Raw genomic sequence first — 26,987 nt, 5'->3', positions numbered from 1 at the left:
TAGGGTGCAGGGTGTGGCGAAATGCAACGAGTGAGCTGGAATGTGTTGCGTGACGGGAAATGCCCCCCTCAGCCCCTCCCTCGGCAAAGCCCGCCTGCTTTTGTCTGCAAACTCCTAGTCTGCACACATGGGCTGTCTGAATTTGAGAGAGGGACGGCTCTCCGGAACCGTGGAAACCTCGAGGCGAGGACACCCCTCTGCTTGGAGAGCCCCCCCCCCCCGCCCTGCTGGCAGGTGCCCCGGAAGGTGGGCAGCCCGGAGTGTGCAGGTAAGAGAGCAGCACCCCCCCCCCCCCTCCCCCCACACACACACTTTTAATGTGTCCTCGGATAACCCTGCTCTTACAGATTGTACATTTATTCTCAGAACCGCCCCGCTCACACAAAACATACATAACAATAACATGTGAATTATGGGGTGTGATGGACTCATGTTGGAAATGATTTATTCAGACATTTGTTGCCCGGAGGGGTCACACTGGATTTTAGCGAGTTTTTGTCTCACGCTTTGAAAACTAGAAACGTCACATGCATTGTTCTGTGCTTGTTTAAAGCTTGTGAGAGGACAGCCGTACATTTGAGATCAAGATTTATTACCGAGGCGCAATCTGACGCCACTCGATAGAAAATGCAATGTTTTACATTCATAAATGAATCGACTCTATACATACTCGAAGGATTGGAATCAGTCGCTTGTATTCAATGTTTATTTCAGAAAGAAGATCTGGTGAAGGTAACTAACACGTGTGCTGCTTGGGTTAACTAATGTGCAATAGCGATCCCTCTTTAATCAGCCAAACCAACAAGTTCTAATTTAGTAAACTCGGTTTTACAAAGTTATAACCAAAGACTGTTGTTTAGTAGAATAAAACACAGATTTAGCTAAATATATTTTTATGTTTGTAGAGCGGTCTGTTCCTTTCAGATGGGATAAAACAAAGACCAGATTGGGGAAACCTTCACGTGTTAAGAAAACAAGAGGTCACTTGAATGACTTAGTGATAGTAACCTGCTGTCATATCGGGAGAAAATACCTCTTGCTCTTTTAATAGTAATAAACAGGCAACACGTGAATTCAATTTGGTAGCAAATTAACAACAGAAGGGCAGGACAATCTATTTCTCTAATGGTAACATTTGTACTCGTCAACAGAACAGTATGTTCTCATAAGAATAATAAAACAAGAAAAATTAGGATTTGAAAGAGCCGGAGAAGTGTGCAAAGTAAATAAACTTAGGTAGGTACTAGAAAACCTACATTCAGTAAAGTCTCCTCGGTGGCCACAGATCTACAACTGGAGCCATTCATTAGGGTGATCTGGGCAGACGGCGATGACCGAGATCTAGTGATCAGACTTGGACAGACAATGAGCATGTGGTGAGATCTGAACAGTCACCACAGATGTGCCGCGGGCACTTGCCGGGACTTCTCCCTTTTGGACAGTGATCAGAGATGGAGTTGATATATGGTCACCGGTAAAGCTACAGTAGTGACTTGGCGAGATTTGGACAGTGATTAAAGGCATGCAGCAGTTGTGACTTGGTGAGATCTGGGCAGTGGTCACAGACATTCAGCAAACTGTGACTTGGTGAGATGTGACCGATGATAGACACACCGCAGTTGTGACATGGTTAGATTTCAGCAGTGATAAGCCTGCATCAAATGTGACTGGGTGAGATTTGATCAGTGATACACATGCAACAGTTGTGACTTGGTGAGATTTGGACTGTGAGAGACATGCAGCAGTTGTGACTTGGTGAGATGTGACCAGTGATAGACCTGCAGCAGTTGTGACTTGGTGAGATGTGACCAGTGATAGACCTGCAGCAGTTGTGAGCAGTTGGGGAGATCTGGGCAGTGGTCACAGACCTGCCGTAGTTGTGACTTGGTGACATTTTATCAGTGATACTACCACGTCACAACTGCTGCACGTCAGAGATTTTATCAGTGATAGACATGTAGCAGTTGTGATGTGGTGAGATTCGATCAGTGATAGACATCGAGCAGTTGTGATGTGGTGAGATTTGACCAGTGATAGACATGAAGAAGTTGTGATGTGGTGATATTTTATCAGTAATAGACATGTAGCAGTTGTGACTTGGTGAGATTTGATTAGTGATTCGCATGCAGCAGACGTGACTTGGAGAGATTTGATCGCTGATAGACCTGTAGCAGTTGTGATTCAGTGAGGTTTAATCAGTGATAAAATGCAGAAGTTGTGACTTGGTGAGATGTGACCAGTGATAGACATGCATCCGTTGTAACTTGGTGAGATTTGATCAGTGATAGACATACAGCAGTTGTGACGTGGTGAGGTTTGATCAGGGATAGACATGCAGCAGTTGTGACTTGGTGAGATTTGATCAGTGATAGACATACAGCAGTTGTGACTTGGTGAGATTTGACCAGTGATAGACCTGCAGCAATTGTGACTTGGTGAGATGTTATCAGCGATTAGACATGCAGCAGTTGTGACTGGTAGGGGAGATCTGGGCAGTGGTCACAGACATGCAACAGTTGTGACTGTGAAATTTGGACAGTGATAGCCCTGCAGCAGTTGATTTGGTGAAATTTGGACAGTGATAGGCCTGCAGCAGTTGTGACTTGGTGAAATTTGGACAGCGATAGGCCTGCAGCAGTTGACTTGGTGAAATTTGGACAGCGATAGGCCTGCAGCAGTTGACTTGGTGAAATTTGGACAGTGATAGGCCTGCAGCAGTTGACTTGGTGAAATTTGGACAGTGATAGGCCTGCAGCAGTTGACTTGGTGAAATTTGGACAGTGATAGGCCTGCAGCAGTTGACTTGGTGAAATTTGGACAGTGATAGGCCTGCAGCAGTTGACTTGGTGAAATTTGGACAGTGATAGGCCTGCAGCAGTTGACTTGGTGAAATTTGGACAGTGATAGGCCTGCAGCAGTTGATTTGGTGAAATTTGGACAGTGATAGGCCTGCAGCAGTTGTGACTTGGTGAAATTTGGACAGCGATAGGCCTGCAGCAGTTGACTTGGTGAAATTTGGACAGCGATAGGCCTGCAGCAGTTGACTTGGTGAAATTTGAACGGTGATAGGCCTGCAGCAGTTGTGACTTGGTGAAATTTGGACAGCGATAGGCCTGCAGCAGTTGACTTGGTGAAATTTGGACAGTGATAGGCCTGCAGCAGTTGACTTGGTGAAATTTGGACAGTGATAGGCCTGCAGCAGTTGACTTGGTGAAATTTGGACAGTGATAGGCCTGCAGCAGTTGACTTGGTGAAATTTGGACAGTGATAGGCCTGCAGCAGTTGTGACTTGGTGAGATTTGGACAGTGCTCGACCTGCAGCAGTTGTGACTTGGTGAGATTTGGACAGTGATAGGCCTGCAGCAGTTATGACTTGTATTGTATTGTATTGTAAGGGGTGCTTATAGAGCGCACTGACACCATGGGTTTCCTGGTGCTGGTTGGATACAGAGGGGACAGGGGGACTTAGCTAGATTGGGGGAAGAGCCAGGTTTTTAAGGATTTACGGAAAAGAATAAGAGAATTGGAGGTTTTGAGAGAAAGAGGTCAGATTTGGACAGTGCTCGTCCTGCAGCAGTTGTGAGTGGTCGGTGACGGCCGGGCAGTGGTCGCAGACCGCGCATGAAGCAGCAGTTGTGACCCGTGGCCAGTCTCTCTGGCTGGGCACGGGGCTGGCCATGGGTGCCCCTGTCCTGGCGGTGCATCCTTTATAATTTGAATAGAAACCAGACAGTGAGGCCCAGGACAACGGGGCCGTGTCACGCGCAGGGCTGGCGCGCAAAGCTGTGCGCACTGGACAGGAAATTACAGCTTTTGATGTCCTCGCCGCTCTCGGGCCTGCCTCCAACAGAAAGGAGACACGGCCCGGCCTTGTTTTAGAGCCGCCAGTGCATTTTAACCACCTCGCTGCCGGCTGTAAATGCTCATTGTCACAGTGCATAAAATTCTGCGCGGCTGCATCCTGCCGGATGGCACAGCGACAGAGGCCAGCGTGGCCGGCACAAAGGTCCGGCACGGGTTACAGCCTGGGTGTAAAGCGTCCAAGCCCTTTGTCCTAAGAACAGACCACTCCCGGTGAGAGACGCCTTCACCCGTTCCTCAGGACATCATGGAGCACGGCTGGCTCCGCCTTTCATCTGCATGCCAGTTTGTGCAGGGGTTCACTTCTCTCCTCTGCTGTGGGGGAATACCTCAAAGGGAATGTCTTGGCTGTTTAGGTTATGCACAATTAACAAAAATGAAAACAACGTTCACTTGAAGTGGAAAGACAGTAGGGGCAGATGAGGACATTTTGCAAGCTGGCAAGTACAAGTGCCCTCCTCTTCGCTCACGGGGACGCCAGCCTCGCGGTCCCAGCGTCGCGAGACCTGCTTTCAACCTATCTATACTGCGCAGACTTTACACACATGGGAAGAATTATATATGAACCCACACATTTCACAAGTCAAACTTTCCTCTGCCACTGGCTTGCGTGACTTAAAGCAACAGGTACCCCATTATGCGCTGGCAGAATACACACCGTGATTGGCAGGGCGAGCTGCCAATCAGCACTGACAGTCTTGCAATCAATATCTTTTGGAAATAAAATTGCTACAGGCGAGTCCAGCATTAAGGCACATAAAAGGTGCAAGGCTGGGGGTTAGCTAGACATGGGCTAGCTTGGACAAACTGGGAGATTTCTTGCCTGGTGCCTCTGTTAGGGCTATAAGGCTGGGGCAGAGTCAGTAACAGTCAGAACGGTGCTCACCTCTGCGACCCCCACGATGTGCCTACCCCTGGCTAGTCTGACTTCAGTAGCCTACGTCGCTAACACCTTCACAGTGGGCTTTGCCTTTCAGCCACTTCCTAAAGCGCTATTTTCAGCCCTCCACACACCCCACCGGACTGGGCTTTCTGTGGTCAAGCGGGTAGGCCTCCATGGAATGTAGGAAGGAAGGGGCGCCCTGGAATGCCCAGTATTAATTTCTGCACAAGACGCATGCTTCAAAGAGGTGCTGCTCGCGCACATTTTAAAGGTTGATTGACGAACGCGTCTGCTCAGCCGCACATGTGCGCCAAGGAAGGCGACTGACAGCAGGACCTCGCGGGCGTCACAATGCGGGTCTCGGATTGGGACAGGAATGTTAACCTTCACACACTTGTGAACTGCAGGGGCCTGGGAGGCCTCCTGAGCGGTCCTCGTGTGTCCACCAACGCCTCAGTTACAAGTATTTTTACCAGCCTCTTTGACCGGGGTGGGGCTGTCGAGAGAGTGTCTTTCTGTGCTCTAATATCTTGTAAGGAATGAATGCCCTGGCACGTGCTCCCAGGCATGAATGCCCTTCTGTTCACCAGAGAAATGGATGTCCGAGAGAGTCACGCTGCAGAAGAAAGGCCTCATACTACCCAGTGTAATAATGTGTGTTCTACTGTCTTGTCCTATGTAATAATAAATGAGCTATTGTGCCCTACGTCATCAATGCCCTCACATTGTCCAGTGTACTAATGTATCTTCTAGTATGTCAGTGGAAGACATCGCCCCCATTGTCCTATTTGACAATGTATTTTCTAGTGTCTCGCTCTATAGAAGACATGCCCCCAGATAGCGAATGTATGTTCCAACCCAGTGCTTTGCAAACATTCTAGAACCGTAACCCAATCTTTAGAATGACAAACTTTTGCAACCCAATTAGCTTTAATGGACACGAGGTGGGCGACTTTTAATGTAACTAAAGCATCATATGGTAACACACTGTCATTTACAGACTGCACTTTCTACCCCATTGAAATGGGCTTTACATTTGCACAGGCATACGGTTTTACTCACGGAGCTATGTTGCACCCAATGATAATGTGCGGAGATTGGGTTTCAGAGAATATTTATCTTTTGTGCATCACAAGTACAGAGTCTTCTTTTCTTTTCATCCTATTAACATCTTTGTTTCTATTACACTTCAGAATTCCAAAACAATATGCATTAAGTTTGCTTTCCCAACTGTTGAACGTGTACAGTTCCTTTACAGGTATTTACATTTTGTTGTACGTTGCAAAAATGACCTCCTATATATAGCCTTTTCTTCAGCACTCCCAGTACTCCTGCAACATTGCCACACAATTCACTTTAATTTCCTTACTATGACTGCAGAGAGGGGTTTGTAAACCCCAATCCCCATTTTAAAATAATAAGCAGCAATTTGTGAGAAGACAAAGACTGACATTTGACCCCTGTCTTTGAAGCCAAAACGTAGCTGAGGACTCACCAGTGATTCACAACCCGCAGTTTGGTGACAGCCGTTCGGGTCCGTCATCCCAATAAATAAACACCCTAATTTACCCATGTAAGAATGTAATTCCTAGGGTGCATTATACAGAATAAATGCCCTCATATTGTCCTATATAATAATCGAAGTACTTCACAGTTGCACTATTGAATAAACACTCATTACGCTATCTATGTAATGTATATCTTGGTGTGCAATTCTTTGGAATAAATGCCCTATTATTCTGTGTAATCATTTATGCACTATGGAGCCTGTGGCCTCATTATCCTATGTAATACTATATGTCCAAATCAACCTTTTGAATCAATGCCGCCATTATCCTATGTAATAACTTATGTCCTTACAAATCATCCAATGGAAAGCCCTCTTATTGCTCTACAGAATAATCTACGCCGTGGTTCCTCATCCGATTAAACAAATACCCAGATGTATTGTGCTGTGGGATTAATGCCTCATACTTTGCCTTAGTGAGCGTATTTCCTGGCACGCCTCCATACACAATGCACGTTAGTATGGGGTGCATGCCTCCTTGCAGATGTGGCCTGCTGTGCCGAGCTGTTCTCCAGAGTCCTGTGCACGTCACTGCTCTCCTGGTCCAGTTGTGCCTTTGCGGGGGAGGGTTTTGGAAACCTTGAGGTGGTTTTGCTGCAGGGACTTTAGGTCACCAGACCCTCTGCCTCAGCCCCAGGGTGTGTTTGCATCTGCAGATAGGCTGTGCAATAGAACTTTGAGAGAGTGGCTCTTTATTGGTTCAGGGTGGATTTTGTTTGTAGTTTGTATTAATGTATTTCTTGTTGGAAAATGTTTGTTCTCCACCACTGCCCCGGTCGCTCACCTCCTGTTGTGAGTTACAGCCGCAGAGATCACTCAGGGAGTCTTTGTCACTTTACTTCCAGCCTATGGCGTGTGCAGAGATGGGGTCTGCGTGTTGCCCCAGTTGCTTTTTCAGAGGATGTGGTGCAAATCTGTGTTTTCAGGTTCTTTGGTAGTTTTGGGTGGAGTTGAGTGTATATACATTTCATCGTGGTCTCATCTGGGGGGGATCTTCACTGGCCCAGAAGTGGCCAGCCAAGCCTGCCATGTGGGCGGTCTCCACCCCATCACTCCATGGTTGTGGCCGGATCGCCCTCATCGCATACATGGGGGCGCATGCTAGTACACAGGATAACAGAAGATGCCGTACAAAATGTGGGGCCCCTTCAGGTGGCTAAACATAGGGGGAATGTGTCATTTCTGCTGGAACCAGCTGTACTTTATCAAAGCTATCCTTTCTACCTTGAGAGAGTGATCTGTGTGTACAGTAGAAATTGTTGAGCTGTTGTTCTGTTTGTTTGTTGTGGTACTGTGTGATATTAAGTCCTGGCAAGTCGTGGTGGTGTGTATGGTGTTATCGGATGCAATTTACTGGTCTCCTTGGGGGTGTTGAGATGTGGCAGTCGTGAATGAAACTTTTATAATTTGGTACGCAGCGCAATACAGCGTGTTATAGGGGTTGAAAGGGTTTGCATGGGGAGCAGTTTAGGGTTCGATGTGTGGGGTACACTGCGTTAGGGGAGGGAAAGGAGGTGGGGTGCAAATCCTAGCATGTCACAATGTAGATTGCAGTGCATGGTGTGCTGCTCTAAAGCTTGTATGTATTGGTATGTTACCTTATGGACTGCATGTGTTGGTATGTCACCTTTTGGTCTGCACATATTGATATGTCACCTTAAAGGCTGCACGTGTGGGTAGGTCACATTATGCGCTGCGTGTATTGGCATGTTACCTTATGAACTGCGCATGCTGGTATGCCGCCTTATGGACTGAGTGTATTGGTATGTCACCTTATGGGCTGCGTGTATTGGTATGTCACGTTATAGGCTGCGTGTATTGGTATGTCACCTTATGGGCTGCGTGTATTGGTATGTCACGTTATAGGCTGCGTGTATTGGTATGTCACCTTACGGGCTGCGTGTATTGACATGTTTTATGAACTGCGAGTGCTGGTATGTCACCTTATGCATTGCGTGTCTTGGCAAGTCACCTTATGGATTGTCTGCTGGTATGTCACCGTATGGCAGAGGTCTTCAAACTGGTGGGCGTACCCCTCTAAGGCCCCTTCCATGCTCATGACGAGCTCAGCTCGTCATGAGGCACGGTTGAGCTGTGCTGATGACGAGCTGAGCTCGTCATGAACTATAGAGTTCACAGCCTCCCAGCACAGGAGGGGAAAAGCCATAGCAGCCAAGGTGTTAAGTGATCCCAGGGGGCACCAGGCTCTGGCCAAAAGAAGCATCATGCTTTGTTTTAAGTGATAAAAATGAGTGGCAGTGGCACCTTGTAATGGGTCCTTACTAACATCTCTTGTCATTTATATCCTGACTGTGAGTGTGTGTAAAATGGGTAACAGAACTTAATTTCAATGTTTAAGTATGTTTTGACATATTCAAACATTGACAATTTAACAGAATAATTGTAAAAAAAATTGAGGGGGTGTGGCATTAAGAATTTTGAAGACCACGGCCTTATGGACTGTATGTATTGGTATGTCACCATATGGTCTGCGTGTATTGGTATGTATGTATGTATGTATGTATAGGCATTTATATAGCGCACTACTTACCCGGAGGGTCCCAAGGCGCTTCGACCGCTGCGAAACGCTTCCTGGCTTCCCTGAGAGATGGTCCCTTAATGGGTATCTCCAGGGTGAGACCAGGCATCCCCGGTGGTCTGGTGGGGCCGTTAGTGAAGATGAGGCAAGCTAATGCCCAGAGTTGCCGAGTGTGATCGCTGATCAGAGTGGGCACCGAGGCGAGAGAATTATCGAGTCCGCTGACCCTGGTCCAGAAACCTGCCGCGCCGGGAATCAAACCCTGGTCCCGGGCCGTCCTCTGCTCTCGGGTCTGCCGCCTCTAACCGGTGAGCCACGCTACTTCACTGGTATGTCACCTTGTGTACTGAATGTATTGGTATGCCACCTTGTGTACTGCGTGTATTGGTATGCCACCTTGTGTGCTGCGTGTATTGGTATGCCACCTTGTGTACAGCATGTATCGGTATGCCACCTTGTGTACTGAATGTATTGGTATGCCACCTTGTGTACTGCGTGTATTGGTATGCCACCTTGTGTTCTGCGTGTATCAGTATGCCACCTTGTGTGCTCCGTGTATTGGTATGCCACCATGTGTGCTCCGTGTATTGGTATGCCACCTTGTGTGCTCCGTGTATAGTTATGCCACCTTGTGTACTGCGTGTATTGGTATGCCACCTTGTGTTCTGCGTGTATCAGTATGCCACCTTGTGTGCTCCGTGTATTGGTATGCCACCTTGTGTGCTCCGTGTATTGGTATGCCACCTTGTGTGCTCCGTGTATAGTTATGCCACCTTGTGTACTGCGTGTATTGGTATGCCACCTTGTGTTCTGCGTGTATCAGTATGCCACCTTGTGTGCTCCGTGTATTGGTATGCCACCTTGTGTACAGCGTGTATTGGTATGCCACCTTGTGTACTGCGTGTATAGTTATGCCACCTTGTGTACAGTGTGTATAGGTATGCTATTGCAGTGAACACAGGTACTGTATATCTCCCTGTGCACGGCATGTATTGGTATGTCGCGCTATGCATGTTTCCCTATGTACTGCTATATCACATGTATTAGTATGTCAATCTTTATTTTCAGTCCCTAACTGGGGCATCTGAGGTCTCTTCGTGAGCGCTGCTGTCATAACTCGACCCGCTGCAAATTTTCACAAATATTAGTTGCATTTCACTGAGGTTCTGGAAAACTGGCCCGTACCCTGTATATAGAGCCTGTACCTCCATAGCCCTGGGAGCTTTGAGCTTGAACTAATGGTCTCAATGACATTTAATACCGACCCGTCATCGACACCTGTGGTGGCAACACACCTTTACTGAACACACCGACGGAGCACCTTGGCCTTTCCTCTCTAGTGTCCATCACCTGCATGGGTGCGGCAACCTACCCTGTGCACAGTCTTGGCTACCTCGGCTCCACGTGACCGCCCGACACCTCCTCTAGTGAGGGTCCCCATGCTGAGGGTGGGCTCTCAAGGATGAAAGTAAAATTACTTCCAGCTTTTAAATTGCTAGTGTGTGAAGCCTACAACCCTGGACCATGAACAACATCCCTCTCTGGAGTCTGGGGAGCGCCCCATGACCCCACAGAAGCAAAAAACCTACATCCCACGGACGCCGCAGTCGCGCCTTGTAATATACCTTTGTGGTATGTTTGATATCTTCACACGCCTCAATGTGTAAACAAGGAAACCATGTTCTCTCTGGCCTTCCAGACAAGGAATAAAGGAAAAGAAGTCACCAAACTGCAGGGCTGAAATCTTTTGGGAAGTTACAGCTGAAATCCTTCCAAGATACCCGACAAGGAGGTTTCCAAAATCTCCATCTTTGCTGTTGGCCCAGTGGGGGGCGTGCACTGCAACGATCAGGTGTTACAAAATATTGCTGTATGTTTTTAGGGGAAAAAGCAATCATATTAGGAAATCTGGCAAGGCATGGTCATCTCATTATTTAAAGGATTTGATGGTTCCTTGGAGTCTCTCAACTGTGTTTTGTGTCGAGCGCGTGCACCGCCGGCAGTGTCAAGACAAACACAGGGCTTTCTACGCCTGTCCTTTACGCACTGGTCAGCGAGTCTCCTATTTACTACAAAATACACTGAATCTAAAAACGAGCCACACGGACTGGATGGAGATTCAAAAAGTGGATTAAAGAGAATAAAATTGGCACCTTGAAAGGATCTGATCGGTGTAGGTACCGCCTACCTCTATGCTTTCAGAACGCTTTTGCCCACAGTGGAGCAGAAGACGATGCGCGGTTGAATAAGGGTAGCACCTTCGTTGTGGGAGACGGCCTGGTCCTATGACGCCATCGTGCTACTTTACACGCCACTTGTTTTTAGACGGCACAGTGCCAATTTGCAACACGTGTTCACTCCCAGATATGCACAATAGTTAAAGCCCGGCTCGCACCTCACATGAAGTGCTTGGTGTGATCTGCCAACTATATGTACCCAAACGCCACCGCTTCCACGTTAAGACTCGCCATTTATAGAACAGCAACAGAAAATCTGCTAGAAAGCTCTTTAATTGTTTTCCCATTGAGACCTAGCTGTTTGACCGATGCCTGGTGGAGCTTCCTGATAGCTAAAGAGGAGATGGACTGTGGACTTCCCCCTCGGCCGTCACCTACCCAGCCGGACTTTGGGCAGACTCTCCTTCGTCTCTGCAACCTATCTCCCTCCTACCACTTTACCCCACCCCCTTACCCTTCTAAGCTCCATTTTTTTCGTCTTCTACGCTCTTGAAATGTTTTTCTAGTAACTGATGTAATTTTGTGGAACCTTATGTAAAGCGCTCTGATACCTCCGGGTCTAGCCAGCGCTATATAAAACTCAAATAAATAAATAAAAGGCACTTTGCCTAGGATCACACACTCAAAAACCAACACAAATGTCATACCTTACCTCCCTGTGTCAGCAAGTTATGATGAGCAAAAACAAATCTATTGGTGCGTGGTTTTAAAGCATGGTGGTCTAATGGTAAGTGCAAAGAAATGCTTTTTATGCCATTTGAAAACTAGAACTATCTGGAAAAAAAACAAAATTTGATTGAATTAATAGTACTAGACAAGCAGTTTAAAATACTTTTATTTTAGAACTGTGTCAGCAGAAACCGCCATTAGATAAGATAGTGCTTGATCGTCACACACTGCGCCTGTAATGACTGTGTTAGAACAACTCTGTTTATCTTTGGTCACTGCAATATAAAGTAAAGATATCAGCAACGTATTAAAAATGAGGTAGCAACAATAACATTTTAAAGCTTAAATGGAATGACACATATATATTTGTATAGGGCTTAGTTCTTAAAAGAAGGCCAAACAGGACAAGAAGCTCTTACACAAATATTTCACGTGGAAGAAGAACGAAAACGCCATTGCTGGAGGTAGAAGTAGTGAAGGAGAAAGAGGTAATGGCTATAGATAGGAGCAGAAATACTTTCTGGTTTATAATAATCATTTATAATACAGAGCAACATCTGAATTAATATGTTAAACAATAATACAAAAACCATAGGTCAAACCTATAGGCAGTTAATTATCGATTTCTTTAATTGCCCTATAGATTATCCACCGAGATACATGAAAAGCAAGTAGGGTCTTAGACCGTTTCTAAACCTCTCCGAGGTGGCAGCTGTAGCGCCGCGGAGCTGGAGTGTAGGAGCCTTCTTCCAGGGACCATAACCCCTCTCTATGTAATGACCAGAGGGGGCGCGATGCCTTTATAGGCCAGACTCCTGCAAACACGAAAGGCAAGCAGCTTTCTCCAATTGATGCTCTCTCTCCTATCATCTTTTCTCTTACTTGCTGTCTCATGAATCTATAGATCTTTAACTTTTGAGTTTTTCTCGGCCATCAGTTTATCTCAACTTCTAGCTATCTACTTCATGAATCAATCTCTGGCGTATTTATCTCTTCAATTCATCTACCTCATGAATCAATCCCCCACCTATTCATCTCTTATTCATTCACCCCATGATCCAATCTCCCCTCTATTCATATCTTCTGTCCATCTATTTCATGAATCAATCTCACACCTATTCAAATTTTCTAGTCAACTACCTCATGATTCAATCTCCCGTCTATTCACCTCTTATCAATTTACGTCATGAATCAGTTGCTCATCGAGTCGTCTACCTCATGAATCAGTGAGTTTTCTTTCTGTTCTGCCCATCCCTTTCATAAATCAATCTCGTGTGTATTCATCTCATATTTATCTACCTCATGTTCCAATCTCCCATCTAGTCACCTCTTGTATCCATTTACGTCATGAATCAGTTGCTCATCGAGTCGTCTACCTCATGAATCAGTGTGGTTTCTTTCCATCCTGCCAATCCCTCTCATAAATCAATCTCTTGGGTATTCATCTCATATTCATCTACCTCATGAATCATTCTCTAATCTGTTATCCTCTTGTATTCGCCTAATTTATGTATCAGTCCCAAATGTATTATTCTCTTCGATTCATCTGTCCCTTCTTTCTGTTTTATCCATTCACCTCATGAACCAATCTCTTATCTAGTCATCTACCTAACAAGGAGTCTCTTTTCTTTCTCTTCTATCCATCCACCTTCCTGAATCTATCCCCCATCTAGTCACCTCATTCATCTGCTTCTTCAATACATCTTTTCTTCATCTCCGATCCATCTCCCACTTGAATCTAGGTCGCCTCTTTAGCTCCCGTTTTGATCCCCATACCTCTTAATCACCGTCTCTTCTGCCCATCACCTCTTGCCTCTCTACCGCATGACTCGGTCTCTTCTACATCTTCAGTTCATATGTTCATATCCGATTTTATCCATCAACCTCCTGAACAAATCATCCGGGGATTTCTATTCAAGTCAGCTCGTTTCAATCTATTTCTTCAGTTTCGCTGTACCGACCCCACCGATGCTTCACAGAGCACCACACAAACATCACTTAAATAAATAAAGTTTGTGATTACACCAGTTCAAGATGGCCGCATCTTACACTGAGCTTCTCTATGGCGACTAGGACCCTGGACTCTCCCTCGAGGATGCGAAACAGCTTTAGCATTCTCCCGGGCTTACTCCAGCAAGCCCCTGCACATCAGATCACAGCCTTTGAGGAGAGAAACCAAAGGGTGGTTAGGAGAACATCCAGAAATGAATCCAACAACAGCCAGAGTGGCACTTCGCCCACAGACGCAGTCGTCTTTGATGTCGGCAGCTGTGGTAAAGGTGCCGCCTGCATGGCTACAAGGGCCGCTGCCTGCAGTGAGCCTCGTCCTTTGAAAACACAGTCTCAGGACAGTTAGTGGTATGAATCCATCAACAAAGCAGAAGAAGCACCCTGGGCACACATTCTGCAGCTTGTGAAAATGATGGTCTGTTTTTTTAAGCGTTAAGTCTTTTTATTCAATCACACATTTGCATGTGGTCCAGGGTTGGTTAAGAATTTTACCAGAGCGGAAGAAGCGTGCTCCTCGCGTCTGACAGGATTCTGCACAGTCTACCAGCCAAAATACTAAATCTCACATCTCCAAAAGTTGCGGGCATCCATGAGAAGGCCCCCACCATAAAATAAGACGGCACAGATTGGGTTCCGACTCTTTATTCCAATAAGGGTTTGGATGATGGTTCACCATGCAGGCATCGCCTCATGGTTGGAAACATCTCTGCACCTTTCTGCTGTCCTCCACACCAACCTCAGGAAGAGGCCAAGAATGCACTGGACAGGCCGCATGTGACCACCTCAGCCAGGGGGGATTCGTTTTCGAACGCTGTGCTATATAGTTTCCGAACTTATGCTTCACTCCTGCAAATCTACGTGTGTGTGTGTGTGTGTGTGTATATATATATATATATATATATATATATATATATATATATATATATAGTTTTTTGGTCTGGCGTTTTAGCGTGTTGGCAATTAAAAAATGGAAAATCGGATACTCCTGGTGTGCACTTCATTGCTTGTGGTCGTGACAGGAATATTAATATTTGTATGTAAGTGTATAAAGTGCTACAATATTGTGGTCTTGCGTAGTGCAGCGCTGTAAGCAGCGGCAATCTCATTTGACCGATTCAGCAGCTGTGGCTTTGCTGGAATATGAAGGGCACTTGGTTGCTTTTAACTGTGCTTCGCTAGATAAGTACTTTTGTGTCCTTTCTTAATGGTCTGATTCCTGTTTATCTTGATAACCACCACCGCTCTGACAACTCCGGAGGTTGCAAAGGGAGGACCAAGAGGTTTTGGGCTTTGGAGAACGGGATTTATCACCCGATTATCGTGGTCTGGTCAGAATGCAAGAAGGGATTTTTCCCCCACTTGAAAATATATCCCAGAAGACTCACAAAAGAACATTGTGTGTTCTTCTCCTAATAAAGGAAAGTCCTCCATGGTCACACACTCATGTGCAGCAAATTCTAGATCTATGTTGCACCAATGGCAACGTCACATATGAAGTCCGGACACAGACTTTAATACCATGTTAAATTAGAGCTGAAAAAATGGGAGGAAGGTGTCCCAAGATGCACATCCAGTGTCTACAGCCCTCGGATAAGGTCACAAAATGCACAAACTGCTCAAAAGGTTTCCTTAGATCTGGGTTTCGGGTTCATACTGCATCTTCTCATGAATTGACTCATACTCCGCAGTCTTTGCTTCAGTACAGCGGCACCTACACCCCGAGTTACGACACTCCACTTGAGCCAGTAAAAGTAACCTTCCTCTACTTTAAGGCAAACCCCCTCCATTCACTTGCACCTTACCCTCCAGAACCCTACTTTCAGGCACTCCCCACCCAGTTACTTCAATCTCGTTTCTGGCTCTCCCCTCTGGTAACTTGCCAGCTGTCCGCTGGTCACCCACTTTGAAGCGTCACCTAATGACCTACATTAAGACACTACTACACCCTCACACCTTGCCATATATTAAGGCAGTCCTTGCATTACATATGTCCATACACCCTTGTTCTACCTTCCGGTCCTTGCATCCTGTTGTACGGTATGCTACTTTAAGGTACTCTCCCTCCCTCCGGGTACATCCCATCATCTCCAGGTGGTCCCCACTGACCCTCCCATCCAGTTGCCTGTTTCCCGTCCTGCCTCCCATTCGGCCCCCTCTCCAGTTACTTGCACTCAGACCCCTAACCGTACCAGAATCCCAGCTCCTTGCGCCTTCCGACGGACAGCTTGCATTATCTACGCCCCTTTCCTTAATGTGCAGCTGCTCGTCAAAGTGCCATACTAAAAACCAAAAGAGTAGATTGTGATGACAACCAGTCCTACTGTAGGCGAGTGAGTCGAGACAATGTTACTCACGCCGAAGACTTTTCAGAGAGTGGTACTAAATGGTGTATTTAATAGCACATCTAGAGGTAGGAGCAGATGCAAAGAGACACGCTCAAAAAAGGCTTCCACAGGCTAAAAAAAAAGCTTGAAAGGAGGACACGGAGACTTGTGCTACTTGTGGGCCTGGGCCGCAGCTGGAAAAAATGCCCACTCCAAATCCTGGCTGGGTTTGAACTGGGGTGGCATAGTGAGCAAAAGAACAATGGATTAAACCCATATCTCTCAGCTGGGGGTGAGTGGTTGAAAAGTTTCAGTGCTCCGTCCATCACCTTGTTGTGTTTGCTCCACTCCAAATCCTGTGGCAGGAGAAAGAACTTTGGTTTTGAAAATTGTGCAAGGAGATGAAAAACTCAACACCGGTCCACATTTTCATTGAAATACATTAGAAAACCTTTCCAGTGCGTGTCTGGTATATGTAGCCGCACCTCTATAATCTGGGTGCGGTGATAGTTTTGATCCTCATGTTCGGGGCATATAAAAGTGGCTTGTATTTGCCCAAGATCAACTGTTGAATTAGGAATATATAAGTCTTAGAACAGGACTCTTTCTGATAAACCACCAATCTCTGGAAACTGCTGCATGTGCTCACTTTTCATAGAATTTTGGATGTCTTAAGTCCTATTTTCCAGGTTGTTCTCAGGGTCGTACTATATTCTACATGCTGATGTAAGGGAAGGCCTGACACCCTGGTCACGTGTTTCAAGGTCTCATCAGTGGACACTACAGAGAAGAACAGAACATTTACTGAGGGAGTGCATTAACACAGCTGATTATTACCTCATTAATGACCTACTACGGAAAAACGGCCCAACTGCACGGGAACCCGGATTACCTGTCACTTCTTGCTTTATTACATGCTGTGGTCTGGGCAAGTTTGTTCCCCCCTTAATTTTTAATGGTGGAAAATATTTAATTCATCAGGGTGACATGCCTATTGAGGTATGAAACGACATCATAACTATGAATTATGGGTTTTCAAGACCCAGGCCACATGAAAGGAAACACCCTCTGGTTGTAATGTATGTTACATCAGCTCTGGTTCACCATTTCCATGAAGTTTGAAATCCGCTTTAAAATCTTCTTAGTGAGACATGCATGCATCATGTTGTCTACAAAATACGAAACAACCGGGTGCATGCTAATATATCCTAAATGTTTGGCGCTGTCGCACCAGCTCCATAAACGACTCGGATGTTGTCGAGCAGGGAACAAAACAATCTGCCTACACTTTTCAGAACCCAAGATATGGTCTCATGGACTATCATGTCAGAAATGTACATTTATTTTTCAGGATGTTTAACTGAGTTAGTTGGCTGCGGCAAACTTCAAGGAAGCATCTCTTTTCTAATAGAGCTTTGCAGTTAAATGCTCACTACTGAATTGTTACAATGTTTCTGTGTGAGGAACACAGCTTCACAGTCTGCTAGATTCCCAGGTCACAGTCGGTTCCATTGCTGAATTGTTACAATTTTTCTGTGTGAGGAACACAGCTTCACAGTCTGCTAGAGTCCCAGGTCACAGTCGATTCCATTGCTGAATTGTTACAATGTTTTAGTGTGAGGAACACAGCTTCACAGCCTGCTAGAGTCCCCGGTCACAGTCGGTTCAACCACTGAATAGATACAATGTTTCAGTGTGAGGAAAACAGCTTCACAGCCTGCTAGAGTCCCAGGTCACAGTCGGTTCTCCTTTGCTGAATTGTTACAATGTTTCAGTGTGACGAACACAGCTTCACAGCCTGCTAGAGTCCTCAGGTCACAGTCGGTTCAACCACTGAATAGATACAATGTTTCAGTGTGGGGAACACAGCTTCACAGTCCGCTAGAGTCCCAGGTCACAGTCGTGCCATTACTGAATTGCTACAATGTTTCAGTCTGAGGAACACAGTTTCACAGCCTGCTAGAGTCCCCGGTCACAGTCGGTGCCATTACTGAATTGTTACATTGTTTTAGTGTGAGGAAAACAGCCTGCTAGAGTCCCCGGTCACAGTCGGTGCCATTACTGAATTGTTACATTGTTTTAGTGTGAGGAAAACAGCCTGCTAGAGTCCCAGGTCACAGTCGGTTCCATTGCTGAATTGTTACAATGTTTCAGTGTGAGGAACACAGCTTCACAGTCCGCTAGAGTCCTCAGGTCACAGTCGGTTCCATCATTGAATTGATACAATGTTTCACTGTGAGGAACACGGCTTCACAGTCCGCTAGAGTCCTCAGGTCACAGTCGGTTCCATCATTGAATTGATACAATGTTTCACTGTGAGGAACACGGCTTCACAGTCCGCTAGAGTCCTCAGGTCACAGTCGGTTCCATCATTGAATTGATACAATGTTTCAGTGTGAGGAACACGGCTTCACAGTCTGCTAGAGTCCCAGGTCACAGTCGGTGCCATTGCTGAATTGTTACAATCTTTGAGTGTGAGGAACACTGGCATTGCGCCCTGCTAGTGTCCCAGGTCACAGTCTGTTCCATTACTGAATTGTTACAATGTTTTTTTTTGGTATTTCAAGTCTTTATTACATTTTATTTTTAAAGTAAGCAGACCATGATCTAAAATGTTACAATGTTTCACTGTGAGGAACAGTTTCACAGTCTGCTAGAGAGTACCGTGTCACAGTAGCCAGCTGTGAAACTGAGGTCTTTACTCGCCAAAATGGGCCGAGCCCGGCTCACCCCTTCGCCCTAGAAAGTCCCCACAGGCAGAAGGCGCCTTGAGTGGAGTACAGATCACAAACCGCTCCACATGCATTTGCAGTCAATGCTCCTTATGATATATAAAGACTTTGAGAAGCCTACAGTGATTCACAGGGTTTTTTTTTTTAGTCTGTCGATAATAATACCCGTCTGATGAGAACATTGCGTGACTTCTATACCCACACATGCCATCCGCTGGCCTCAGGCATAGAGGCGTCTAAAGCGCAGCCATGCATTCTAAACAGAGAGAACGCAGAGGGAAAAACACATCTTGTTTACGGAATTTGAGGGTTTCCTGGGACTCGGATTTAGAAAAGTATACTGCTCCAGAGTCTGGGACACACACTAAAAAGGACATTTTATTTTGTATCTTTTATTTTAATATAAGTGGCTACCAAAAGTGGATCTTGTGGACCGTAGTGTGCGTCATGGGAAACAAAGGTAAGTTGAGAAGAGCTTACAGTAAGACGATAAGTTAGGAGCCCTTTGTTTTACTTTAGTCAGGAAAGGTACCCGGTGATTCTGCACACACTGGACTCCTCTGAAGCAAACCCATGTCAGGGTAAAGTTTGGCCTTTAGGATGGAAAAAACTGTATTCAGGATCGGAAGGATCCTAAATCGGTTATAAAAAAAAAAGTCTTCCTGGGGATAGAATGTTATCTTCATATGATATACATTAACTTGGCATCTGGTTCTTCCGTGAAATGGTGAATGCCATCATGGTGAAGATACAGCACAGCCGAACGGATGGATAGGTAGATCGGTTAAGGAGCACCAGAGAATAACCATCCAGGATCTCACGCTTTCCAGGTGGTAGTTTTGTCATTTCATTCCAGGCACTGTTTGGTCCCATGTTTGGAGGAACAAAACCAAAGACGCACACCAACAGAATTTTAAATTCGCTCGTTTGCCACTGGCTAAAGGAACTTGGATGGGAGTTCTCCATGCTTGTTTTTTTTTTAACCTAAGTTTCTTTTTCTGTGTATCTAAACACTCTCCATGTGCTTAGGTCACAAAGCACAGACTTTTGAACATTGACCTACTTACTACAAAATGCCTAGTTTTTTTCGGCATCTGCCGAAATCAGCAGTTTGAAAGGAAAGAATTTGTAATTAGTAAAAGTTTCTGCAGGTTAGATCAAAGTCGACAGGATACGGAACGGTACACTGGAAAATACAGATATTTCTAGCTGTCAGTTGAAAAGCTAATCCTTTATTTTGTTGGTAGAAACATTTTAATGCAACTGTAACACAGACCTTTCAAGGTTACCTTTCAGTGGAGTGGTGTGGCTCACTGGTTAGAGGCGGCAGACCCGAGAGCAGAGGACGGCCCGGGACCAGGGTTCGATTCCCGGCGCGGCAGGTTTCTGGACCAGGGTCAGCGGACTCGATAATTCTCTCGCCTCGGTGCCCACTCTGATCAGCGATCACACTCGGCAACTCTGGGCATTAGCTTGCCTCATCTTCACTAACGGCCCCACCAGACCGCCGGGGATGCCTGGTCTCACCCTGGAGATACCCATTAAGGGACCATCTCTCAGGGAAGCCAGGAAGGGTTTCGCAGCGGTCGAAGCGCCTTGGGACCCTACGGGTAAGTAGTGCAGTGCGCTATATAAATGCCAATACATTTACATTTACATTTCAAGGTGACATTATTGTGATCTGCAGGTGCATGTCTTTACAGCAAGTGTTGTTCTTCTATGATTCACGCATTAAAATATATCCCCGCTTACAGAAAACGTCACCCTTCCATAGAGTGTTCGACTGGATATTCCATCTGAAACAACGGCGCTCTGGAATAACAGTGATTCGCACATGCAGTGATTTTCCGCAATTGCCTATGCAGAGAGACTCCAGGTCAAGTTTCATCAAATTGTTGTGTCTGACCTTAAAATATAGGTGTTTGTCCTCAAAGGATGGAATATGTTCTACACAGCTCTACCTCTGGCAATCACGGTCCATTTTGATCAAAGCAAACTATAGTATCAGTCGAGGCCTCAAAAACTCGCAGCGTACTCAAGAACGAAAGGTGGGAGCTCATAGCATTTAGGAGTTCTATTGTAAAGGACTAATCGATGAGGAGCTTCCAGGTGCTTCTGTGCATTCCACACTTGGAGGATCTTCGAGCAACAGGGGGCTCCAAATTGCAAAGCACTTAAGTTTTGAACATGGTATAAATGTATGTCACATGACGTAATAATGTAAACTAAGAGTATCTGCAAGTTTGTGTGCTTTGAGATCGGCCCTGGTGCCTTGTCACCATCTTCAATCCCATTAAAGAGACAAAACATTAGCACAGGAAACCCTTCTTTAAATGAACAACCTCTTTAATGACTAATGTCCCCAAGTAGATAACACTCCATTTACTGTGGCACCCACGAAGATTTAAAGAGGAATCCACAGTGAAGACAGGAAAAGCTGGGAAATCTTTTTCCATATTTCCAAACTCAGCAGAGAAGCGACTTTACATGTCCTTTACTTCTTCATCGTTGGACCACGAACAAACTCTTAACCTCAAACAACCAAACAGTAATAGACAATGGATGGAGAGCCTTCCCATATTTGAACAAAGGGGTATCCTGATGATGGTGTAACAATTCTAGTTTGAAGGGCGGTAATTGGCTAATTGTTTTCGATCGTGTGACCTATTGATGTCTCGAAAAGCTTAAAAGGTGTTTAATATATCAACACGCACAATTTTTTCATGTAGTTCCATAACTTCAGCTGTTTTTCCTTGATATAATACGCAAGTAAGGTTAATCCAAGCAATATTTAAATCTCTTTGAATAAATTATTCAAAGTCAAGCCTTTAAAATGCCGTATGCAAAAACATTCTTGGGTTGGCATCTCGATCCGCTTTTTTTTTTCTTTGTCGGCCCCCGCGGCCTTTGCTGCGGAGACCTTTTAATTCGGTCCGGAGGCTCTGCTGACGTTGTCTCCATCCCCCCAGATTCCTCTTCCGCTGGTTGAGGCTCAACTATCCTTTGCCATTAGTTTATTTTCTGTTCACTGAATATCCAGGTCAATGAGGACTGATGTCTGGCTTTTGTGCGCTGAGCAGATTAGACAGCTGCGTGAAGCTGGGCGCTCTGGATGGGGCGCCCGCTCCTCTGACCTCGATTCCTCTGGATTCCACCTAATATGCTTTATTGAAAATCTAGCCCTATTTGACATTATTACTTCCTGCCGGATACTTAACACAAAATACGAGATAGCTTTTCTATTACAACCCTTTGTTTCATCCACAACATCTTAAGTATTACAGAAGGCAGCATCATTACATGATTTTCGATTACTGCAATAAGATGCTTATTTCGCGGTTAGCAATCGGTTGAAATCCCAAAATGACCGGTGATGAGGTCTTAAGCATTCACAGATTTCAAACCATTGAGAAACGTAGAAATTCCCACCTCTTCAAAAACTACTTCAAGATAGAAAATACATAACTGTTAAGTTTATATGATCTTTACACAAAGGAATCTCAAGTTATGGAATATATTCATAAATAACTTATCTGCAATTTTTGGTTGAATCTGCTTAAAAGAACCTCTAAGCACCATATTTTTACAAAGCCATACAACCTCAGTACGTTGATATATTTCACGTTATTATTAATGATCGGGGTGGGGTGTCGGCCAGAAAAACTGCTGAATTTGTGGACTGGATAATTTTCCATCGAGAACGTGCATGATTAGCACAATTGTCCAATGTTTAATGGTAATGATAAGAAAAGGATTGGTAGTATTTTGTTTTGCACTTGTTCTACACCATACACATGCATTGCATTTGCCCTTCTAATGTATACCGGTGGTGCCCTCCATGGAGGCACGTCATTGTGAAATCTTCTCAAGTGCAGATACTGAACCACAAAGAGACATAGGCAAAGTGATTGAAGCGGAAGCAAGAACAACAATGCCCAAAGACTTCCCACCCATCAAACACGCAATGCTCCCAGCAATACCCAGCGCTCGGCTAATGGAGACAAAGGAATATAGGGATCCACAATAGGAGGTTGTGTCAATATTCGGTTCTAAGAGAGTCACTACACCTCAGTTTATCAATTGGACACACGTCAGATGTTTTTCTTAACTTGCTCCGAATTAGTTTATTCCCCTATTATCGAAAGAGGTGTATCTTATAAATCTATTTACAATGACTAGAGCTAAAAACAAGCCAATGTCGTTAAGAGCCGCTGTAAACCAAGTGGAAATGGTGCAAGATAAACTTGCTCAACAGAATATCTGCTAGAAGCAACAATGACACCAAGACAGTGTGTATGAATGTGTAATATAAAGCAATTCGTGGCAAAGCCAACAGGTCTGGCCTTGGCAGGCCTCGCCTTTTTTAATTAATTATGTTCTATGCAAAAGTATACTATAAAGTTAAATGTATTAAGGTAAAAAAACATTTTTTTAAACTAATTCAGTCTACATGTGGTGCGCATATGTTTGAAGAAAAGTGAAAAATTACCCATTTCAGATATGAAAAAAAAAAATACAAAATGAAATGAAAGCAGAGATTGGCCTACTATCTCTGCAACTGCAGTACACTACTTCTAGGTGGATGTGCACAGGTGCAACAGAAAAAAAAACCTCACCCGAAAAAGATGCAGCGGCTGAAGAGAGCCGATTCATTTCCCCATGATGTAGGCTGTGGTGAGCGGAAGCAAAGCGCCAATGAGACTTGAACAGACCAGTGGATGACGGGGGCTGACTGAAAGAGCATTTATATATATATTTTTATTAATAAATATATAGTTTTTTAAACATGAAGCTGGAGATTTAACCAAAGCGGCCTCTTGGCCAGACCTAAAAATAAATGTCCACACATGGCACTGTTTGCTCTGCTTTGAAAATCCGAAAGACCTTTTCAGTGTCCTCAGGTGTGGACAGAGGAATTTGAATTAATCTGGGTTTGATGAGCAGCTGTTTGCACAAGTTTTATTCAGCGGCATCAAATCACTGGAGGAGGGTTTCTGGCTTTGACCATTCAGCACAGAAGCATTGCCGCCTGCAAGCACCCAGCCATAGGCTTCCGGCAGAACTGCTCTGTGTCTGCTACTCAACCCACTAGCTTTAACTGGGGAGACATGCATCAGAAGATGCTCTACCGGAGGGGGGAGGAGGAAGGTGGGGGGAGATGAGGAGGGGGAGGCATGAGGGGATGGGAGGGTAAGATGGTGGCGCTCCCTTCCCACCCCCGACACCAATTGTCTTCATGAAACAGACAATAAAACCACCAGAGTGGGGGGAATCAATGATATTGTGAAATAGACCTGCTCCCCTGATCTTTCTATCCCAAGATAGGACTCATAAGGCCCATTGTTGAAATATTTCTCCCTAGAATCAAAGGAAGAGCAGAGGATGCTTAAGGTTGGCACATTCCGACAGCCCAGCATTGTTTTTCGGCTTATTCCAGTTCACCGTATGTCTCAACGCACAAGCTAGAAAGATGTTACGATTTGCAAGTCAGTTGAGTGCAATGACACGATGTACCAGAGTCTAAATCCCAAAGTCTGACAGACCTCATGTCAACGACCTTCAGCTTTCACAAGAGCGTTGGCCCCTCTGTTGGTGATGTTGATTGGATAATGGACCCCGTTTGAGGTCCATTGCTCAGAGGTCTTGGAGCCCGACAGAGGCGCATGGCGTCCGAGTCATCCAGCAAGTTAAGCAGTTTAGCACGCGTGCCGCTTCCTCTCCTCTCGTCTTCAGCCACGAGCTTGAATCCCTAAAATGGCAACTTAGTCTTTCATCGCTCCAAGATCAGCAATGCCATGAGTAGAGCATTATCATCAATTGGACACACCACATATGTTGATACTAATGGCTTGGGGTGGGGCTTAATATTCTGTAATAAATGCTGGTGTTGGTTATAAAGCCTAGAATCTGCATACTTTGCAATGGACAATTTATAAGAATACATTACTGCGTGATTACATTTTGTGATTGGCACCTTGTGTTATTCGCATCAGTATAGCGCCATCTACCATTTTCCTGGCATCCTCGTGCATTCCTCTAGTTGGCCATCCTTTCATTCGATATGGAATGGCTGTGACTCTGGTGGCAAACCATTGTTTGATGGTGTTTGTTGATGTGCAATTGTGTGGTTAGTAGAGAGTAAGTTCAGTGGTTTGAATAAGTGTGAAAGTAGGATGCGCCTCATCTAGGAAGACCTTTGTGGTGCTTCACGAGTAGGGGTGGGTGTACTTTTCTCTCGGTTTGGGGCCATTTCTTGGCTAGAGTTGATTGCTTTCTACATATGATTTAGGGTTGTTCTTTCAGTCAGCATTGTTTATAGAAGCAGTTGTTTTTGTTCATTTTGGCGATTACTCAGAACTGTGTAGATAATGTCCTCAAATTTGACAAAAAGTTTTTTTAAATCCATATAGCACACTTCGGATTTGCAGTATGACTTTTATACCGATGCACAGTTAATGCGCTCGACTAACCAATTTATTTTTTTCGTAGGTGGCTGAATACTCGGACACTACTCATTCTAGGCCAGCGGTGGAAGTAACCCTACAGTTATGTTGCAACTTATGACAGAGAAGGTGAGATAGCAATTCCTTACAATGTTATCCTATAATTAATTGTTATCATATGCATCGGAAACGGGGCAGAAACACTGCCTGCATACTTGCTGTTGTCCATGTGGCCTCTGCTTATTCCATCAACCTATGAACTCAGGGGTACTCTAACTTGACTTCGTTTCAATGCGCTTTGGTTTCCATTCAGTGATACGAGGGCCGTCATCTTTTTGCTGCAATTAATTCAATACTTTAGATTATTTCTCATATATTTACAAGTTTTTCTGCCAAATGGAATTATTTATTAACAAGCTTACACAGCATCAACATATCGCTTCTTTGGATTTTCTTTAAAAAGATGTACACTTACGAGATAACTTTCTATCTTATCGCCAAGTGTTTTGTGTACAGTGCATTGTGGAGCGGACTCCTTTTCGGACTGGGTGGTCTAAAGCTTCACTGAGCTGTCATATGGCCAAACTAAGCCACCAAACCAAACAATAGACTCCTGTAATGTACGTACTTCGGTGTGCCGCGTCTTTTTCAAGCGTGCCAGGTCTGGAAAAATGCTATACAGCGGAGAGGGTAGGCGTGCAGGACAACCAGAGACGACGGGTGGACTCAAGTCAAGGCGAAGCCTATGGCGTGTCTCCTTTGACGGTTTAAATCTCCTCTGCCATCTTCAACTATTTAAAGAGGACACAAACCCTTCAGAGGGACCGCGGAGATGACCGCTGAGGGTGCCCAGCGGAGTAGTTGCTGATTCTGCAAACAGTGAAGCGTCTCCTCTCCTACATGGGACATTAATAGACAAAATCAAAGTCAACTGCTGAGGAGGAATCTCGAAGCCAAAGTCAAGTAGGGTAAAAAGCAAGTGACTCATAGCAGCGGCTCGGGCGGATGAAAGGGGAACCAACATTTCATAGTCTTACTTGAATCATTCAGGCAGAAGCGTTGCAGGTTTTTGTGGCTTTCCACCGGAGATACAGATTAGACACTGGGAGCATTTGATGTTCAGAATACCCTAACATGTTTTTGACGGTTCCTCTGAAAGGGTCATAATTGCATATTAGGTAGGGTTTCTGTTTGCACAGTTATATTACAGGGCAATCCTGCTCCATCCACACGGAGGCAAATCCTTCTACTTTACGCAAATGGAGAACACACTTGGAATCCCCCCCTCCCTGAATATAGATCCCTAGAATGTTGCCATATAAAAATTTCACGGAACATCATATCGAAAGGTAAGTGTATATAGCAAAGTCTCGATTTACTATTCCTAACTTCACATCTAGGTACCTTGAAGAGATATGTCCTGCGTAGGTACATATATGTCAAATTAGGTTTAGGAAATTTAGATTTATCCATAGATATTGTTTTTCTCAATACTTTGTTCTCAATATTCTGTCCCATCCATATTCAGGGGTCGATATTCAGGGTCACACCCATATTTCAATAAGCAGCCATTCAGAAAACCAAGTACCCCAGTCTTGAATCCGCCTCGTCTCTCAGATTTTTTTTTTTAGGTCACGCTGTTTTGCCGCTATTTCCTTGAGAATCTGCAGCATTAAACTTAATAGACTTGATATCAAATCACACCTCCCACCCTTCCTTTCA

At 45.0% G+C, this 26,987-nt stretch overlaps 1 long non-coding RNA gene across 1 annotated transcript in view; it reads left to right on the top strand.

Moving 5' to 3' along the window:
* LOC147710263 (uncharacterized) overlaps positions 1–26,987 on the top strand; it is a 44,935-nt gene that overhangs the window by 1,413 nt on the left and 16,535 nt on the right. Inside the window, exon 2 of the long non-coding RNA XR_015295614.1 lies at positions 25,312–25,394. This is a non-coding gene — a long non-coding RNA (uncharacterized LOC147710263). The remainder of the gene's footprint in view (positions 1–25,311; positions 25,395–26,987) is intronic.

The sequence above is a fragment of the Lissotriton vulgaris genome, chromosome 5, assembly GCF_964263255.1.
Source record: "Lissotriton vulgaris chromosome 5, aLisVul1.2, whole genome shotgun sequence".
NCBI classification, from domain to species: Eukaryota; Metazoa; Chordata; class Amphibia; order Caudata; family Salamandridae; genus Lissotriton; species Lissotriton vulgaris.
The sequence above is the reverse complement of the archived record's forward strand: the minus strand, read 5'-3'. Positions and strand labels throughout refer to the sequence as shown.